The 16,388-nt window shown below is 42.9% G+C and overlaps 1 protein-coding gene across 7 annotated transcripts in view; it reads left to right on the top strand.

The window, feature by feature from the left end:
- LOC306789659 (rho GTPase-activating protein 12-like) overlaps positions 1–16,388 on the top strand; it is a 39,113-nt gene that overhangs the window by 10,638 nt on the left and 12,087 nt on the right. The window lies entirely within an intron of this gene.

Below are 16,388 nucleotides of genomic sequence, written 5' to 3'. Positions count from 1 at the left end.
AGAGGAAGAGGAGGAGGCAGACGGGACAGAATATTCTGTGGTATTTATTAGGATATTGTGGTATGGGTTAGAAAGACTGATATTTGACATATCGAGTGCACTGAATAGAATATATTTCACAGAACAGTGCTTTGTCTTTTCAGAATCATTATTAACTGAATATAAACTTTACTCTGTAGTGTCTTAACGTATGAATTTGCTTGAGGCATGGAACCATAAAGTGCTAAATTTAAAGGTAACTGTCCTTATTTTTAAACACCTTTTGTAGGTTTTGTTTGTAATCTTGCATGAAGTTGTATTCAAACGGACATAAACAGGAAAAAGCGGCAACCGTTCCTTTTATTTTCTTCCTTTTATCTTTTGATACAAACCAGAAGAAAATAGCAATTTAAAATTGTCATTAATCGGAAAATTTGCATCGTTCAAAACCGTTTTTCTAAAACAAGAAAAGCATATATTGCCTCTTATAAGATTGTTTTTCTGTAAACATGACCCAGTTTTTAATATGTGAAGATGAAGATATAGCTTGTGTCTTCCTCTGTGTTATGAGATCAATCTTCTCCAAAACGCCGTGTGCATCTGAGCAGCCTCTAAATGACAGAGGGCAGTTTGCAGCGTATAATCTCTCGGTCCAATACAAATAAAGCTTTGCTCGTGTGTACTCTGCTCACGTCTCAGATTGTATTCTGGGAAAGTCCAGGAAATTGTTGTCTTCCCTTCCAAATTGTAAGAAGTGTGCAAACATGCACTTCAAAGTTTCAAAACACATATGAAACTGGCCCATTGCTGGTTCAGACTGTGCCAGAGCTTCAGGTCCTCAAAGAAAGGACTCTCAGCCGTTTCAATGCTAAAGCTGAAACTAAAGGTTCTCGTGCGTTCGCTGTTGTTGCTACAAGATTTATCAAATTCCCTCTGGAAATGAACAATATTCAGTTTAGATTTGATTAGAGTAGTCTGTAAGTGTATAGTTAATTATTGTCATTTTTAAAGCCAAAATACCAGAACTGTTGTGGTTCCATCTTTTCTCTGTTTTATTTTTGTAAAGCGCCACTTGTTGACATATTGTAGGCTGATGATTAGGATGGAGATAAATGTCAGTTGCGGACCAAACACAGTTCACACCTGTTTGTTTGTTATTGGAGGAAAATAAATGGCGTCTGTTGTTTTGCCATGGTAAAATAGAAATGTAATCTTCACAGACACAATACATTTACATGCATTGTAGTGTCTGTACGGCTTCGTGCTGCCTCAAAGGAACTTCTGCTGTTATTTATTTTCGATGTACCTCCACGACCTACAGGAAGTTATCAGAGTAAAGATGATTTCCAGGGCGTGTCATGTACCCGCAGATACATGACACGCCCGCAGATAGACCTCGGCAGCACCCAGCTAAACACAACTAAACAAAAACAGTGTATCGCAAAACAGTGTATCGTTTCTACAAGCACATGATTCTCCATGTCAACAAAAACAAAGCGGATTGTCTATCGATGTTGTCAATCGACAATGTTCCTTTTGAGGTTCTCAAGAAGATCCGTTTGTCGCTGAGTCGCCGTCAATCACGTCCACGTGGAATAAAAGCTCAGCCGGGAACGAGAAAGTGCCGCGTTCTAACGTCTTTGTGTGCAGATAATTACTACCCAGCAGCAGCAAAGAAGGTACACACGTGCTTCTTGATGATAGACAGCTGACACATTCAAACCAGGACGTGGTCCTCTAAATCTACAGTTTCACACTAAATGTTAGTTCTTCCAGCTTCGTTAATTGACAGAGAGAATAAGGGAACTGTGAGGAATGAGCTGCAGACATGTCTAAGCATTCGATGACGAGTTCAGGCTGTCGGGGACCGTTCGGATAACGGTTCCCACTAAACTAGAGGTTCTCCTTCTTGGATGTGGGAACCGGGTTGCCGGTAAAAGATCCTCACAACACATGTACAGTGATCTGCTTCACTGTAGATAGCGTTCCTATGTAGATGTCTCAATACTAAACCTAAATGAAACAAGTTCATCATAAACTCACTCTACTGGTTGAAACAAACTGCTCTCGTCTGATCTTTTTCTCTGTTTCTTCATACCTCACCGCCTCCTTATTTGGAGTTGAATCATAAATTATCTCCGACATGTTTAGGCCGGTAATGGAAGCTTTTGCTGAAGTCTTCGCTCCTCGCCGTAGCTTCCAGTGTGGCGTAGTAGCTGATTGGTTGAACCTTTTGACTGCGAGTTCAAACCGAGCTCTGCAGTTTTTGTGTTTTATTTGTGTTGTTGTCGTGAAACAGCTGTGCAGCCACGAAGGTCTGCCTCTGTGTCTGAAACGCTGCGATTTTGAATTGTTCTGATTCAACAAAGAACAAAGATTACAGCGTCAGTCGACGGACCTGCAGAGTCATGCTGGGAAATTCGCTGCACCCTGTCAGCTCTGCTTGGCCTCCTGCATGATAAAAGCTCCTTGACTTCCTGTTTGGACTGTTCCCCTGGGATAATTCCATTTCACAATAGATTAGTAGATTATTCTAGGAGCCTGCTGGTTCCTCTTCTTTCCTCCTCCTGCCTCATTTCAAACACCTCATGTTAACATTCCACATTACGTGTGTGATGTTGTGCTTGGTTGTCTGAAAGCGATCCCCCTTTGTCTGGTGGAACTGGTTTGACTTGAGCAGGTTTTTGTACCTCGGTCAGGTTTTCTGTCTGAGAAGCCAGAGACACGATGCTCACTTTTGTTCATCAGCATTCAAGACCAGAAGTACAGGTTCAGCTCCAGTGACTGGCTGATATCCTGAATTTCTTTTCCTCACATGACAGTTGGATTTGAGTCCACCTGTCTGCCTTCTGTTTGTGGTTCATCCTGACTCGGAGCATGTTCCTTCTTATATTTGTGCTACACAGTAAAGAAGGAAAAACTCCCAAAACCAACTTTTAAATACAAAAACTGACATCAAGAGACTATCATCATACAGTTTGAGTCTGTAGTTTTGGCCAACATATACCTGGCTGTATTAAAGTAAATTTGCTGAAATCCTGCTGTTAGACGTCGCTTTGTTGTTCCCCTTCAGCCTTGTTCTTCTTCTTCACTTATCTGATTGTTTTTGCTATTTGTCTCACTGGACGCTTGTTGTGGAGAACACTGGATCTCTGTCACAGTTCAACCTCAGCGAGTGTCACCAAATATTAACATCTGTGGTTCCAGAGATGAATGAACCTCTGCCGGAGCTGCATCACTCACATCTGGATTGATTCACAGACTTTGCTAGTTCTGAGTCTCCTTCTCTAATGCCATATTTGTTACTGCTCCATCACTTACACCTGAGAGCTCCCGAGGGCTTCGTGGGCAGATTCTCCCTGTTTGTGGTTCAGGTTGGAACATGTCCGTCTGGTGCAGTGTTTCCTCGGAGCTCCCTGTTGGATTGTTGTCACTGCTGCATCATTTCCCTGATATGTGTCTGCTTCCCTGCGTGCTTATCACAGCGACCTTGCATGTGGAGTGAAAAGCCCGTTGATGGAAAACTGCCAGCAGTCATTTTGAAGACGAGCAGCTGACGACTCATGAATTCTCCCGCTTTTTGTACCTCGTCGTCCCTGTGCTCCTCAGATTTGTGCTTTCTTTTAGTGTTGGTCACAATAGCTGCTCAGAACTACCTCCTACAGCTGGGACGAGGTTTGACGGGCTTCTTGTTCTCATGCCAACCTCCTTGTATCCTGCAAATGATCTTAATGTCTGAACATGAACGATTGAGAAAGGTTTACGGACTCTCTGCAGAGTTTTTAGATATCTACCCCATCGAGACAAGATTTAGAAAACCATGCATGCTGCATAAAGTTGCATTTGGAATATGTCGTATAGCTTTTTGATAACAAACAAACATAAAGAAATGTTATGTTTATATTAAGTATTACTCACCCAAAGACCTTGAGTTTAACGAGCATGTTGAATGCTTTTCCTTCCCCATGAAACATTTTTTAAGTATTTTAAATCCAGCTTTGTTTAAATCATGTTTTTTGCTGAGGCATTGCTCAGGTATTTGGCACCTTGCAGCAGCATTTACATCATTGCTGTTCTATGCGTTACGGACTGAGACATTACCTCATCACCACATGATGAATATATATAAGGTGGTTATAGTGGGACATGAGGTAGCTGATGGTTTACCAGTGTTTTAGGGTGGATGATCCCCTTAAATATCAAACTTTAGAGCTGGTTAAATAGTACTTAAATCCTCATCTGATGTGATAAAACTGAGTCTTGTAGCAGGACTTTGCGTGTCAGTTTTGCACACTAGCTTCTCAACCTGAGCTCATGAAGTGTTTCTAAAAGGAGGAGTCGTGACATGCTACAGGCAGGATGAAGGATCATCCTTAGCCTCATACCTGCCCTCTTTACTCTCCTCCTCCTCCTCCATAAAGAGGTGTGCTGTCGAGGCATGTGGACACGTGGCCTCCTCTCTGGAGCTGGAGGAGGTGAAGAAGTCTCTCTCGCTCTCTCTCTCTCTCTCTTCACCACATTCTTCAAGGTGTGCAGAGACGAGTCGATACTTGATTCCCAGGTGAACAAAAAGAGCTGTGAAAGATTTTGAGGAAAAGATGCACAAAAAAAAAGGAAGAAGGTGAACGATGGGGGGAATAAAAAGGCACAAAAGTATCTGCCTGCTGTGGTTCCTCCAGCTCTCTGGTTACATACAGGGACTGAAAGAGATGCAGATTTTCTCCACATTAAAACAACAATGTCACTCAATAGTTTTCATTATGTCTAGTGTTCCTCAGTTTGGGGGTTCTTCTGTATCTTTGCACTGATTGTCTCTCGTCGTATGTTATTTCCTCCTCATTACTCACCGACAATTACTGTGCACCGTTGTTGACATTGTGTTAAGACTGGTGGGAATATTTGGGCACATTGTCTAGCTTAATTACACTCCCAGCCTTTTCTAATTGCTCTGTCATTTTGTCGTTTGCATGCTGCTGCTCACCTTCCCCGCGTCGCAATTATAGTCCTCTTCACTCGCTGTTTAACTGGCGGGCTGAAACTGAAAACGGCTTGTCGTCTTCTCCTGCTGTGCGTTTATAAATCTGTTGAACAGGAGAAAGATCACTGTGACCTCACAAAACACCAAGAATTCATCTGCTATTTTAGACCATTTCACACGAATGTCCAACAGGATAACATGATGAAGTGATGGTATTTCGGACAGACGTGGTGCTGAACTGCTACTTGACGGGCTGGTGGAGGCAAACAACTGTGAATCTAGTTTTAATCATGTTCTAATGGATTCAAACCAAGTCTGTGAGTGAGAAACAAGAAGCGCCATCAGCGTTGGTGCTATTGCACCACGGTTCTCTTTCTTCAGACACATAGTCATCTCGCAGTGGTCCCTTGATTTTCTGTGTTTGGTGCTGTCAGTAAAAAGGCCTCTTGTGTCTTTTCTCAGGCGTGACTCACTGTTTTCCAGCACCCACTCATGTACGACGTCCACTGCTACGTCTACGCATGCCGTTATCGTTCCATTATTGGTACCACCATATAAAGCTTGTGTCGGTCACATTCTGTGTCATGGTGTCGGGGCTTTGACTGTCTATCACACTTCTATTCACAGAATAATAGAAGAAAAAGTAAAAGGCTGAAGGTATGAAGAGCTCAGGTGAGACTGTGGAAGATTGCTGCTGCTTCACTTAGCAGAATGGATGTTGTTTGTAGAGTTTTGATTGGATGTTTGTCACTATTTTGTATGTCGAGCCCCTTTCTACAGTGTACATTATTACATAGTAGCTCAGCATTTAAAGAACCTTTTATAACCCATAGTATGTGTGAATAATGGGGGAGTGAGGTCCCGATACTATTTGAAGAAGACCAGTCCAGAAACAGTGTTGGTACTTTTGGGTTTAAACACTTACCTCCTGTTATCGTGGTCGGTTTCACTGATCTGAGCTCAGTGTACTGGATGTGTTGAGTCACTGTCTGCTGGGTTCATGAGCATATAGCCCCATTCAATGTCCATGAATGGACACCCGGCACAGTCGACCCGACGGCCTTTAAAGGACCCGCGTCTGTGTTTGAAGGAATAATACTCAGTTCTGTTCTTAACCCATTCAGTGTCGTCCAGCTGCTCCACACTGAAGCTGTGTGTGTGGTAGTGACATCTGACGGGATGAGGAGGGTTCAGCTCAATACTCGGTACACTGTTCGGTGGTTTGTCACAGTCAGTGGTGAGTTGTTTCCTGTTGAATGGAAGGATTGCTCTCAGTACATTTGATTATTTTTGTTCTGGACATTAATCTGATTGATTCATTTCAGTGTGCAGTTTGATGAACTCAGCAAGGATGCCATTGACATACATTGGTGTTTATAGACGAAACAGTTTTGATATCTGTGTGTGCGTGTGTGCGTGTGCGTGTGTGTGTGTGTGTGTGTGTGTGTGTGTGTATACACAGGGTAGGAAATTCACATATTTTTTTGGGGGCAATTTTTGCTCCCACTGACTGAAATCCAGGGGCATTTTCAAAGAATTGGGGGCATTTTTTAAAACTTGTGAAATAACATTTAACCTTTGTTCAAAATAATACATATACTTATATGGACTTACAATATATGAGCAATTGTCATCAAATGGCAATAATAAGACTATTAGGCAGTAGCCTACAGATTCAAAGTGTTTTCTTAGATTTATTTAACAAAAAACAAACAAATCTCACAATCACATTCAATTTTATTATTATTTCTTTGTAGTTATTTATTGTTATTGTTAAATGTTTTAAACAACTATTAACAATTATTAAGTCAACAATGCCTTGATTACATGTATATCAGTCATTGTATGGAATTATTGAGAAAAAATATTTTTGTAGCACCTCAAATATTGTGATATTACCCATTTCTGTGCTGAACTTATGCATTAGTCATTGTGTAGAATTTTTGAGAAAAACATTTTTATAGCACCTTAAAATTTAAAAAATGTGCCATTTGAAGGTACAAATTCAGTTCAGAGTTTTTACTGAGTAAAATATCTTAATTGACTGTCAGTCAGGTATTATTCATTTCCTGCAACCCTCAAATCATAGAATAAAGACACTTTACGCACAATTTAGGTGTATTTTCCCTTTAACTCACAAGATGCAGGTAGCATGTTTTATACTTAATGTGAATATAATTCATTTAATATAATTTACATTCTGCAATATTTATACTTTGTTGGCATCTTATTCTGAAAACCGGATGTTTGTCTTAAGAAACCGGATGTTGTCTCGCATTAATCATTCCGTTAACTTTCAAAGTCCTTCGCTCGCTCCCGATCTGTGCCGTTTAAATGCGTTTACCGTGAATTTCAGGATATAGGTGCACTAACATGTAAGTGGCTGCTGAGTTGACCGCAGTCACAGGTCTGATTAAGAAGCGCTCCATTTTTTTCCTAGTGATATCAGGGGCAAAATTATATTTCTTAGGGGCAGTTTTGCCCTTTGCCGTTGTGTATTTCCGACGCTGTGTGTATATATAGACACACTCTACCAGTCCGTCACTCTCCACTGATCAAAGCTAAGGACTCAGTCGAGTTTCCGTCCAAATTTAGGTCAGAATTTAACCCCAAAAAAGCCTGTAAAAGTAAATGAATGTTGAAGAGTTGGTGCATGGAGGTAAAACGTTGCGCTGTCTGTCGGGTGCCTTCAAACCACTGCAGAAGAAGACTCAATGAGATTAAGTAATCAAAAGACCTCAAGCGATGGAAAACGTGATGGAAATATTTTATTTATGTTTTTTTCTTGTATCAGTTTGAGGAAGGTTCTCCTCTTCGCTGCACACAGATCTGATGTTTTCAGGTCGTTATCTCTTCGAGTGATAACTCATTAACATGACATACATACTTTGTAACACATAGATTGCACCAATGTCACCAGAATTAAGATGTTTGAATCACAAATGAATTGAAGTGTAATCAAAGCCAACAGTAGCTTTAGAACTGAAATTAACTTTCCAACAATGCCCGTATGAAATCAGCTGAATATTATCGGAGTGTTACTTGAGATAAACAGTGTGCTGTATGGCAGAGAAATGCTACGGTTCTAGTTTTAACAATATAAATCAGGCTGTTGTCAGTAGACTCCAGGCTGTTTGTTCCAGCTCGTGTTCCCTAATGTGGCGCTGGATGGGAAGTGGACTACATGTGTGTGTGCCCTGTCTGCCACAGAGGGATTACAACACACACACACACACACACATTCAGCCATCTGCCTCACCACTTTCAAATCAAGTCAGAGGTTTGGTTCATCAAATTAGGCCCACACGGGTTCAACGATGTCTGACAGGAAGTGAATGCTTTCTGCTTGAAGCTCAGATGTGAGCTTCAGACTGCAGAGCTTCATAGTTCAGTGGGTGATGTACTGAGATCCAGAGAAGATCTCTCCCTCCTTCCCTCCCTCCCTCACCGTCTCCTCTGCCCTTTAACCCACATTTTTCCATCTCCTCTTCCTTGGGAAATGTTTGGCATGATGTGTTGTTCGGATGCCATTCCCTGCTGCTGACGATGAGGAGTCTTCAGGAGGATGTTGCTACTGATTCAAGGCATTAACGGAGTCGCAGGAGTTCACATCTTCATGCTCCTCAGCTCAGGAGCTGGATTGAGATACGAGGCGTCAGGATGTGAACCTCCATCAGCAGTGATTCAGATACCGTCTGAAACCTTACCTTACTAATTTAGATTATTCTGTTTTCACTTGCACAGAAGGACTTTGATCTCTCATGTTAGGCTTTTTCTTTCATCGATTTCATTTTTGAAGATGCACTTTCTACCTAGCAACAGAGTTCAATGTCAGATTGAAACATTGAATCCTCCACTGAGCTCAGATTGGAGCGTAAAAGCTACACACAGCACGCCTCTTTTCTAAGTCACATCCATCTCATTGCATTATGTGTCCTGAGGAGTGATCACACCTGTCCCCCTGCTACCCTCTTATATAATCTCTCTCTCTCACACACACACACACACGCCGGCTGTCCTCAGTGGACCCCCCACACTAGAGTTAGCGTCATTAGCTGCGACCAGTCAGGTAGATGGAGTTGGAGGATTAATCATTGGGTGGAGGCTGTCAGCTGCTCTGTTTCCCTCGAGCTGGTTCTGCTGTGTGGCCTCGGGCAGAAACCCCACACATTGCTGATCGTAAAGTCAACTCTGAGACTGTGGCACGGCCATTTTTTTTTAGACAATTTAAAAAATAAAAAAAAAGTGTATCATGATGGAAAAAGCTTCAAGCCTCGGGGGAATATGTCAGCGAGCAACACTGAACCCCTTCCCACTCACTTGTTTTAACTCTCTGGTTTAAAAATGTCAGCGAGGCGTCTTTCTGTAACATGTGATTCTCTGTTTTTAAACAAACGGTGATTGTGACTTCAAGCGCCGTGTCTCAGCCTTCAGGGAAAACCCAGAGTCCCCTGTGGAGAGAGCAGAGCAGCGTCAGACAGCTGGGTCTCCACACACACACACACACACACACACACACACACACACACTTTATTCAATCAGCAACACATCTGGAAACGTTCCTCTCCTCCTACACTTGGGCAGTGCCAACACTATTCACCAATGTGTCACTTTTACTCGTGCACTTTTGTACATTTAGTCATGCAATCCAGTCGACTGTATCCAGTGACGCCGTATACACCTCTGGTAGCCCCGCCCTAAAGCATCCCCTGCTTTATGGTCTGTGTGACTCTAAATGGACCATAATGTACTAAATGAACATCATGCTGTATTGAAGAAGACTTGAAACTAGAGATTGAGACATAAACTCATGTTTACAATGTTTACTGAGGGAATAAATCAAGAGAGAAGTGGAGTCATTTTCTCATAGACTTCTATACAACCAGAGGAGTCGCCCCCTGGTGGACACTAGAGAGAATGCATGTTTTAGGACACTTCCCATAACCGGAGGCTCTGGTTCGCCTGGTTCCGAAGCAGAGGTCTCTGACTAAAAACTCTTGTCAAGTGCCAATGCAACATCATCTGGCAACGTGCTACGTTGGCCAACGCCCATAGATTAGAGTACTTTGTAACATGAACGCCACATTCTTCAACCTCTCTTTGCAATGAAAGATGAATTAATTGTGTGTGCACGATGACAAACCCTCCGCACACGCCTAAAACACACAGCTCAGTGGATTCATGAGGCAATGTGGGTTGGTCGGTTAATTGGCTGCATCACAAAGATCTCAATGTTTGACAATAAGTTTCAATGACCCATCAGCAAATCTTTAATATATAGTACTTACATAATGAACTCTATTCATATACTACACTAAACCCACGGCCCAAACTTTTGCACTTCACTGTGTTGAATTCAGAGGTGTTGTGATAACCACGCGTGGTGTAGCATAGCTGGTCTTTCTCTTTAGGAACGTCTTCGTGCAGCGCTCTTCCTTCCTGCATCACTTTCTGAGTTCCTTCCTCGCCCTCCTGCTGTCTCTTACATTTGACCCATTTGCAAAGCGTGTAGAGACACGAGTGGATCAGAGATAGACTCGGAACAAGACCAGCATTCCTCTGTGGACCCTCGTCTCTGACAGACTGCACTCAGGCGGGATTATGTAAAAGAGGGCACCGTACAGCCCTCCTCTCTGCCCTGTTACTGTGTAAACCCTCAAAGAACAACTAAACTGTAATATACTACAAATAGATACAAGTTATCTACGCGGTGGCGATGTTTATCGGATGTAGGTCGCTCTTAACAAAATAGAATTGAAACTTATGGAGACTTTCCTGAATCAGAATTGAATCGAATGTGGAGATCAGCACCAGTAACAGACACATGGGAGTGTGACACATGTTGGTCCTTTTTATTTTCTTTTTTTTAGCCCTAAATATGGCCGTGGCTACCGGCCAAGTGTCCCGTGGTCACTGCTTCCTGCCTCTGAGCTCTAACTCACCTCAGGAGATTCACCGTCTCCTCTCTTTGCTCCCGTTGAATGTAATTGCTCTGGAGTGGTATAATTGCCTTTGGGTGGTGCCGGCGTCTTGAGGCCTTCTTGTGTTGACTTGCCGTGTGTTTGTCTGCAGTGTGCAGACCGCCCTATTCTGCCCTATTATTATTTATTGTGAGGTTACCTCAGACCAGACTGGACGAGACACCGGGGTCTCTTGAGGATGGCATGTTTGAACTGTTTGTGCTCCCGATTAATTGTTTGTACGCTCTCCTCCTCTTTCTTACATCAGTGCTTCCTACACCATGGATATGAATAAGACTTACTGACCTGATGTTAAAGTACATGTCGAGAGACTTCACAAATGGCATTCAATCTGCTTTTTGAATTATATCTGTGATGCAATTTTACCCGGATAGACAGCCTGGCCATTTTCCTGCTCTCTCATGAAACTCTTTCTTCCTGTTTCTCTCTCCTGACTGGTTTCACTGGTTGTTTGTCCCACATTAAATCATTTAAATCTAGCACCCAGCGCTATTATACCAGGAACTACTTCCTCCCAAACGGATATCTGATGTGGGAATGAAATTACACTGATTTACACAAAGAAATGAGCTTTAATCAGCTCAGATAGAAGGAACTCTTCATCAAATTCATTCATCATGACTTTGAATGCATGTTTGTTGTAGCATGAGTCTCGTATTGACTCATGCGTCTGTGGTAAATATTGGTGTTTCTTCTTTTGTCCACCATGCTAAAAGTAGCTCTGCAAAGCTGCCAGAATTAGGAACTCTTTCCTTGGCAGATTTGTATCTTATGGGAATGTGGTCCAGATCCTAAATGAATTAAGGAAAAACTCCGCTATAGTGGGGGAAATATTAAGATGTTATGTTTCCTGCATGTTTTCTGCAGATGTTATGGGAATATATGCCAAATATGTTAATCACTTTGCAGCTGTGAAACGTGAACCTGAATGGAGGAAGTAGACGCGAGGTAGGCGTTCTCTTTGTGTGTTCTTGTGGAAACGTGTGTACATGTGTGGACTTGCACATTTTTAGTACATCAGTCGCACAAGGTTGGCATCAAAGTGTGTGTTTGCGTGGCTCAGCTCCCTGCAGGTATGCAGCAGAGCCGGTTCCTCTGTGTCAAACAGTAAAGGGGAGGAGAGAGGAGGTGAACATGAGGAGCTCCTCCTCCTCCGTCACTGGCCAATCCCTTTTTAAGATTTCACAAACTTAGTGTTCAGCCTGCCACCTAAAGGACACTGATGCCTACACTGCTGGTGATCTGGTCTCTCTGATGTTTCTAGAACACAGAGAAGCTTTTTAAAGATCTCTATTTTTTTGGATTCTGAGTGATTCATTGGTTTGGTATCAGCTGAAGACGTCTGTACACCTTAAACAACGTTGCCTTTGTTATTTAGAAGTGATGATGTTCCCCATTGTACATCCAACTCATCAGCCTTTAGTGGTGAACATGATAAAACTAAAATATGTATTCACTCTTCCCAGGGTTAATATAAACTATGACACATAGCTGCTCCAGATAAAGAGCTTTGCTGCTTTAATCATTGCAATTTTGAGTATCTTTTTTTGTTTTAAAGCTGGGCAAGGAAGCTTCTTAACATTTGAGCATATTCTAATTCAATGGTCTGAGAGAGAACTCGACTGAGCTGTTTTCAGACTTGTTGCCCGTGACGGGAGACTCTGGCCGATCACAAGTCATTTCAGAGAGGGGGCGCTATTCGAGCCTATGCAGATGCATGTGCATGTCCCTTTTTATAGATGATGAAATCCTGCTTCAACGGCGGGAAATCCTGCAGAAAAAGTTGCGAATTCAGCATTGGCAATAACTGCCGACATTGCAAAGTAACCAAAAAATGGAAGACGGGCTTATCAAAAACACAGTTTCGTCTGTAGTTTCAGTCACAACAGAAAGCAACCAAGCAGTTCTACTTTGTGAATCAGGACAACAGCGGTGCATTCAAATGAGTGTTCAGAATCTCACACCAGACTCGTCTAAATATAAACTATGTGACGCTAAAGCATCTGCAGCCATTTGCATCTGATATCAGCTGTGATGCAGTCGGTGCCCGACGCTGCAGTCTCCTCTCTCTGGCTGCGTCTCTGACGTGGTTTTTTATCTCCGGCTGGAGGAACACTGGACCAGTTGGTTGTTGTTCTGCTGCAGAGCTGCAGGCGGCACAGATAAGACTCTGCAGGTCCATCTATCTGGAGCCGGCAGCTTCACTCTCCGCTCATTAACTGCTGCTCCGGCTTCAGACGGGACATTAGCAGCGCGCTGATCACAAATGTTGATTTGCTGCTGCAGTTCAGACCCGCTGCTCCTCATTGCTGACTGCTGTAGGTGTTGTGGTTGAGATTGACTGGTCAGTACTGTAATCAAATCAATTCTAGTTTTTCCACAAGTTAATCAAATTGTCGACTCCGCACAATGTCAGAAAACCGTGAGAGATGCGTCTGACAATTCCCCAAAGAGATTTATTTTAAATGAGTTGTTCAGCTCGTAATAGTGGAACCAGAGAATGTTTGACCTCTTTGCTTGATAAATGACGTATAAAATGTACCCATACTATAGGTTTACGTGCCAGCCATCAGTTTTAATCATTTGAACAGTCTGGTGAATGAAGCAATCCAGCAAATTCAAAATGCTTTGTCGGCAAAAAGCCTCACCGTGGTTGTTTAGTTTGTTTAACTTTGAGCAGTGAACATATTTAAAATGCTGACTGTGTCGATGAAGAGTAATCTAAAGCTTTCTCTCAACGCTAACAGCCCACGCGGCATCATTTTAAGCTCGGTGACGTGTCTCTTTACATTTTATTACCTCGTATTTTCTAATGGCGTTGCTCGTCTTTGACAATGCTGCTTACGTCTGTTCATCGGACCAACGTAACCCACACAGAGAGAGGCTTTTCCTTCTGAAAGCCCAGATGATGCTCCGCTCCAGAGTACACGACACCACTTGCACACCTCGAGTACTCCAAAAGAGAGCAGCTCCGCCTCGCCGTCAGAGGTCAACCTCTTGATGTCTGCGGTTCAGTGGTCGTAGAGCTCAGTGTTGATCAGCTAGTCGACCCGTTAACTGCAGATGTCCAGCACCAGCTGCTCAGCAACACACCGCCGCTGTAGTGGAGTCAAGGAGACACCTGGTGCGTTTTTAATGAGCCGACGTGGCGGTGCAGCCTCCGGTTACATAATGAGTGCTGTTGGTTGACGATTGCTGCTGCCACTGGAAGACCGAGCTGCAGTTTTAGTGGTTGTGCTCGGGCTCTACATGGCCTCCAGACTGAGGTTTTCACAACCGTCTGGCCTGTAAAACCCGTTCAAAACCAATTATATCAACATGTCCCGAGTCTGACATTACGGCTCTGTCTTGATATTGCTGTTAAGTTGCCATTTGAGGATGTAAGACGTTTGTTCGACTGCAGAAAGAACATAACATTCTCCGTATATTGAGTTGCACCCAGCTGTATCTCTACTTTAAATCGCTCTTAAACCTGGCACTTATTCCATCAGGTGCTTTATAATCTGGAACATATATATAATAATATATAATATATTCCTCCGCAGCTCTCCACTACACAGCTGAAGGGGGGGGGGGGGCTCATCTTAAACATCATTGAGTAAAGTTTATTGAGCTTCCGAACCACTTGAGTGAAGTTTAATTCCAGAAGAGCTTTGGGAGGAGAATGTGGTTTTGTGGGATGCTACATAACTGCTGGCTCTTGGTTTTTAACGGTCCATTGGCCACCAGGACTTCCCCTTCGACTGATCCACGCACTTAATCACATGTTGGCTCAGGATTACACAGGAAGACCACAGAGCAGTGTCACCAGTGAACGCTGCACAGCAGTCAGGATCTGAAGCCGGGACGATGGCAGCGATCCGGTTCCGGAGAAGCTTTTGTCGAGCATTCTCGATACATGAAGAGGACGATGTGTTTACTAGTTGTTCACCGCCAGAGGTAGTATCTTATATATTTTCATCTATTGAGCACAACTTAACATATGATACAGGGGTTTTGATTCAATGTATTGTGATTTTTTTTAATTGTGTTTTTTTAAGTTTTACGAAATCCGTCATAGTATAAACACTCTGCTGTATGCATGAAATCTGAATGCAACCAGAACAGTGGGATCTTCATTTGCATTTATCACGGTCCCCGTATCATCCATCCATGACCAGCAGGGGGCGACTCCTCTGGTTGAAGTCTGTGAGAAAATGACTCTACTTCTCTCTTGATGTATTACCTCAGTAAACATTGTACACATGAGTTTATGGTCTCAATCATAGTTTCAAGTCTTCTTCAACACAGCATGATGTTCATTTGGTACATTATGGTCCATTTAGAGTCAAACAGACTATAAAGCAGGGGATGATTTAGGGCGGGGCTTACTGTGATTGACAGGTCGTTGCTGCTAGCAGTCCAAATCTGGTAACTTCCGTTCATTGTTTGCGAAAAAGACTTGGCGACGGCCTTAATCCAAAATGGCAATGGCGAAATTGTCGAACGCGAGGCTTCATAACGGCAATCCCCAAACCAATGGGCGACGTCACGATGACTACGTCCACTTTCTTATACAGTCTATGATCTTTGCATGTAAACTATGAATTAAAAATCTTTAATTTAATGTTTTTGAGAATCGACACAGTATCATAAAACGTATCGCGATACTGAAGTGTATCAATATTTTCTTACAGCCTTAAGAGCAGTCTTTTATTCTGAAAGTCTAGTGCTTTGCTTAATGGCTCAACAGCTTCCTAAGTCTTTTCAGGTCGAAGAAACTGAGCCTGATTATGTATGAAGTGTATAATATAAGCACTCGCCACCTTTAGTTTGTCGTGCTGCGTTACTGTTGTGAACAGCACGCGTCTTCGTCGTCATCAAGTCCATTGAACAGTCGATTCTCTCGGGTTCCTCCAGCTGTTTGCTGGGCTCCTGAATATTTCATCCCTATTGATCCGTGTGCAATAAACACATCACGGGGCCGGTGTTAGGAGGCCTCGGGGCACCGCCATTAATCTCTCTCTCTGCCCCGCTGCTCTGCAGTAATGCCGGCATGAAAGAATCATGACAAGGAGCCCGTTGACTGGATCAGTCTGGCGTCGGAAGCTCTGTGATCAGCAGCACGCTGGCTGCACGACAGCGGCGGAAATGTTGGAGTTCAACTCGATGCGGGAGCTCACTTTTAAATCCGTGCTGTTGTAATTCAAACCATCGTCCACCATCTCTCTTTGTTTTACGGCGAAAAAGCAATTTGAAGACATCCGGAAATGTGTGATCAGCTCTTGTGATTCATTTAATAAATGATCAATTCTTCAGCAAATAATGTATCAATGAAAATAATCATTTCTTACAGACCTTCCTGCGGTTAGTGTCCAGAGAGATGTGTGGATTGTTTTCTCTATTCATGTATGAACTCTGTTTTGAGTTCATGATGACCAGCAGGTGTCGCTACCATTTCAATACCACAG

Source organism: Melanostigma gelatinosum, assembly GCF_949748355.1.
Source record: "Melanostigma gelatinosum genome assembly, chromosome: 15".
Lineage (NCBI taxonomy): Eukaryota > Metazoa > Chordata > Actinopteri > Perciformes > Zoarcidae > Melanostigma > Melanostigma gelatinosum.
Note: the sequence above shows the minus strand (reverse complement) of the source record. Positions and strands in the feature narration are given on the sequence as shown.